Source organism: Anopheles coluzzii (assembly GCF_943734685.1).
Source record: "Anopheles coluzzii chromosome X unlocalized genomic scaffold, AcolN3 X_unloc_17, whole genome shotgun sequence".
Lineage (NCBI taxonomy): Eukaryota > Metazoa > Arthropoda > Insecta > Diptera > Culicidae > Anopheles > Anopheles coluzzii.
The window spans coordinates 60,001-65,000 of record NW_026054444.1 but is presented as its reverse complement, the minus strand read 5'-3'; positions in this window follow the sequence as shown (position 1 = coordinate 65,000).

Here is a 5,000-nt window from a genome sequence, read left to right as displayed (position 1 = left end):
TCGTACAAGCAGTGTGTACAAACATAAACATTAACGCGTTCGCTCGGGCTGCGCCGTCCGTGTTGAACACAAATGCGGGTGATTATATGAGTGGATGGACAAAAACATGCGTGGCGAAGACAATTTTCTGCACGATGTGCACATAGCTCATTTCGTCGTCCCGGGCGAATGGAAAAACACAAAAATCTCGAGTATCTTTCTAGGTTTCTGTTATAAAAGGGCAGGCCAAAAGGTGACCGGTTGAGATGAGCATTTTAAGCATGCAAGCACTTAATTGCAACTTTTCCTACAAAAACTAGGTACGTACACGTAGATTGTATCAACATGGACATCCATGATTGCGTACGCCCGGGCTGCGCCCTCCGTGTTGTACTTTCCCTGATTGGTACACAATTTTGGTGCAAGTGTACCAACATCGACATCTATGAACGCGTACGCTCGAGCTGCACCCTCCGTCTTGTACTTTCCCTGATCGGTACACAGTTTTGGTGCACGGCTATCCCGAAAGGCAACTTGTACCAACATCGACATCCATGAACGCGTACGTAGCGTACTTTCCCTGATCGGTACACAATGTTGGTGCACGGCATAGGAAATGGGCTTAAAATGGTCAAACTCAATCCATTTCCACTAAAGATAGTCAATAACAGCTGTGCCGATGAAGTAGGGCACGATGCAAGTCAATGTTATTTAATGAATTACATGTTCACCATACATTTCAGTACAAAATTGCTCGGTCAGACCTACAAAGTGCTATATCTCGAATACTAAACGTCGCAGATGGGTGTCGTAGAACAATTTTAAGTTCGTCTAACGATTCTACATCCGATTCTGGATAGTGGTTTTTCGACCACTTTTCAACATTTTGTGACACCCCGAACCTAGGGGCAGCTCCCTAGCTTTTTTCAAAAATGTGCACCGAACGGGCCAGAGAGCTCGAGTAGTCGAAAATTTTTTTTTTTGCTAAAACCCCTCAAAACGTGTCAGGAACGCACCCTAGATGATGAAAAGTGCAACCAGAATGTCAATCGACAACATGCCCGGGGGTACAAATTTGCTCTACGCGTCCCTAGGTAGGGTACTTTTTCATACAAACATCAAAGTGTACGGTGCACACAGTGCGCGGAACAAAAATTGCTCGGTCAGACCTAGGACGGGCCATATCTCGAATACTAAACGTCGCAGATGGGTGTCGTAGAACAATTTTAAGTTCGTCTAACGATTCTACATCCGATTCTGGATAGTGGTTTTTCGACCACTTTTCAACATTTTGTGACACCCCGAACCTAGGGGCAGCTCCCTAGCTTTTTTCAAAAATGTGCACCGAACGGGCCAGAGAGCTCGAGTAGTCGAAAATTTTTTTTTTGCTAAAACCCCTCAAAACGTGTCAGGAACGCACCCTAGATGATGAAAAGTGCAACCAGAACGTCAATCGACAACATGCCCGGGGGTACAAATTTGCTCTACGCGTCCCTAGGTAGGGTACTTTTTCATACAAACATCAAAGTGTACGGTGCACAAAGTGCGCGGAACAAAAATTGCTCGGTCAGACCTAGGACGGGCCATATCTCGAATACTAAACGTCGCAGATGGGTGTCGTAGAACAATTTTAAGTTCGTCTAACGATTCTACATCCGATTCTGGATAGTGGTTTTTCGACCACTTTTCAACATTTTGTGACACCCCGAACCTAGGGGCAGCTCCCTAGCTTTTTTCAAAAATGTGCACCGAACGGGCCAGAGAGCTCGAGTAGTCGAAAAATTTTTTTTTGCTAAAACCCCTAAAAACGTGTCAGGAACGCACCCTAGATGATGAAAAGTGCAACCAGAATGTCAATCGACAACATTCCCGGGGGTACAAATTTGCTCTACGCGTCCCTAGGTAGGGTACTTTTTCATACAAACATCAAAGTGTACGGTGCACACAGTGCGCGGAACAAAAATTGCTCGGTCAGACCTAGGACGGGCCATATCTCGAATACTAAACGTCGCAGATGGGTGTCGTAGAACAATTTTAAGTTCGTCTAACGATTCTACATCCGATTCTGGATAGTGGTTTTTCGACCACTTTTCAACATTTTGTGACACCCCGAACCTAGGGGCAGCTCCCTAGCTTTTTTCAAAAATGTGCACCGAACGGGCCAGAGAGCTCGAGTAGTCGAAAATTTTTTTTTTGCTAAAACCCCTCAAAACGTGTCAGGAACGCACCCTAGATGATGAAAAGTGCAACCAGAACGTCAATCGACAACATGCCCGGGGGTACAAATTTGCTCTACGCGTCCCTAGGTAGGGTACTTTTTCATACAAACATCAAAGTGTACGGTGCACAAAGTGCGCGGAACAAAAATTGCTCGGTCAGACCTAGGACGGGCCATATCTCGAATACTAAACGTCGCAGATGGGTGTCGTAGAACAATTTTAAGTTCGTCTAACGATTCTACATCCGATTCTGGATAGTGGTTTTTCGACCACTTTTCAACATTTTGTGACACCCCGAACCTAGGGGCAGCTCCCTAGCTTTTTTCAAAAATGTGCACCGAACGGGCCAGAGAGCTCGAGTAGTCGAAAATTTTTTTTTGCTAAAACCCCTCAAAACGTGTCAGGAACGCACCCTAGATGATGAAAAGTGCAACCAGAATGTCAATCGACAACATTCCCGGGGGTACAAATTTGCTCTACGCGTCCCTAGGTAGGGTACTTTTTCATACAAACATCAAAGTGTACGGTGCACACAGTGCGCGGAACAAAAATTGCTCGGTCAGACCTAGGACGGGCCATATCTCGAATACTAAACGTCGCAGATGGGTGTCGTAGAACAATTTTAAGTTCGTCTAACGATTCTACATCCGATTCTGGATAGTGGTTTTTCGACCACTTTTCAACATTTTGTGACACCCCGAACCTAGGGGCAGCTCCCTAGCTTTTTTCAAAAATGTGCACCGAACGGGCCAGAGAGCTCGAGTAGTCGAAAATTTTTTTTTTGCTAAAACCCCTCAAAACGTGTCAGGAACGCACCCTAGATGATGAAAAGTGCAACCAGAACGTCAATCGACAACATGCCCGGGGGTACAAATTTGCTCTACGCGTCCCTAGGTAGGGTACTTTTTCATACAAACATCAAAGTGTACGGTGCACAAAGTGCGCGGAACAAAAATTGCTCGGTCAGACCTAGGACGGGCCATATCTCGAATACTAAACGTCGCAGATGGGTGTCGTAGAACAATTTTAAGTTCGTCTAACGATTCTACATCCGATTCTGGATAGTGGTTTTTCGACCACTTTTCAACATTTTGTGACACCCCGAACCTAGGGGCAGCTCCCTAGCTTTTTTCAAAAATGTGCACCGAACGGGCCAGAGAGCTCGAGTAGTCGAAAAATTTTTTTTTGCTAAAACCCCTCAAAACGTGTCAGGAACGCACCCTAGATGATGAAAAGTGAAACCAGAACGTGAAACGACAACTTTGTTGGGGGTACCCTTTTTACTCTACGGGCCACTAGCTTAGGCGCGCCAACAGCGCTTTCCTCTCGGGTTCCCATTTTTTGCCCTCCTGGGATTATGATCATTTACTCATTGCCTACTATAGGGAAGGTACCTTGCTCCGAGGTCAAAAATGAAGATTTCACCAAATCGTAGTTTTAACCTCTATTTAGTCGTAGGAGCATGGTTTGCAGTGTCCGTGGGTCATATAAGCCCCCGTTTGGGTCATACGTCCCCTCCCCGATGAAAATCGTCATATGACTATAGGCCGAACTTATGAAGCAAAAGTGGTGTCTGGTGGGTTCTGCCGATGATCTTAACCTATGATTTTGAGTTTCCACTCTTTCAAAACGTTTCCTGGAGCAGTACATCACGGGTCTACGGACCCAAAGACTTCGTTGCGATGGTTTCAAGCATAAAAGTTGTAACAGTTAAGGGTTTTTAATACGCGTATATTAAATCATTGCTTGAAACTAAGCTTCGTTGTCTTTAAACTCTGCAAGACCAATCGAACTTCTTAGGGAAACTCGAAGCATTCACGCTAAGCTGGTGGTGCAGGGCACATAGCGTGATGAAACCGGGTTTCCCTAACCAATGTGGCATATTTTTTCCCTGAGAGTGAAGCTCAGACCCACGTAGGGGAGAGCGAAGTGGAACTTTAATGTTCAATGCAGCAAATGTTCGCCATGCGGATAAACAAGTTGGAATAGTTCAATGTAGTGTAATGCAAACACGAATCGCAAATAACGATACGGGACCCAGAAGCAATTCTGCGGATCCCTCGGGGAGTGGTGAGTTGATATAAATTAGAGGTGAAAGTCCAAGTTGTTCGAGCTCCGGCTCGGCAGCCGATACGAGGTTCCTGTTGAGCTTGTTTGTACATCGCGCAGAGGCGCCGTTCGGTTCTAGCAATGATTCCCGCCACCATGTTCCATGCGTGCAGAGATCCGTTAGAGCTCGTTCAATGTGTCCCGCCGTGATTACGAAAAAGTCCAACAGTTGACTTAGTTGGGTGTGCGTCAAGTAATCGCGCAGAGATGCCGATCGGTTCCTAGCAATGTTTCCCGTCACAAGGTGGTATTGGCACCTGTGCAGAGTGGCCGTTAGCAATGTCTCCCGTATCACGGTGGTGTACCATCACTAGTGCAGAGTGACCGCTAGCAATGTCTCCCGTCACAAGGTGGTAGCCCAGAAGTGCAGAGAAGCCGCTGTAGCAAAGTCTCCCGTATCACGTTGGAGTTCTTCCACTAGTGCAGAGAGATCGCTGAACCGTTCAATGTGTCCCGTCGTGGTGTGCTTGTACCGAGCACGTAGGATACACCTTGCTTTGTTGGTTTGGGATAGGAGTGGTCGCGCAACTGCCTCCACGCCGCAGAGTGCCAGTTCGGATTGAAGGTCAACTTTAGCCGTTCAATGCATCAGTCGGTGGGTGTTCAGATGGCATCACAACTTCCCCTAGGTGCTCAAGTTGGCTGGGTTGTAAAACATGTACACATGCGCAGAGTATCGTGCGTACTAGCAAA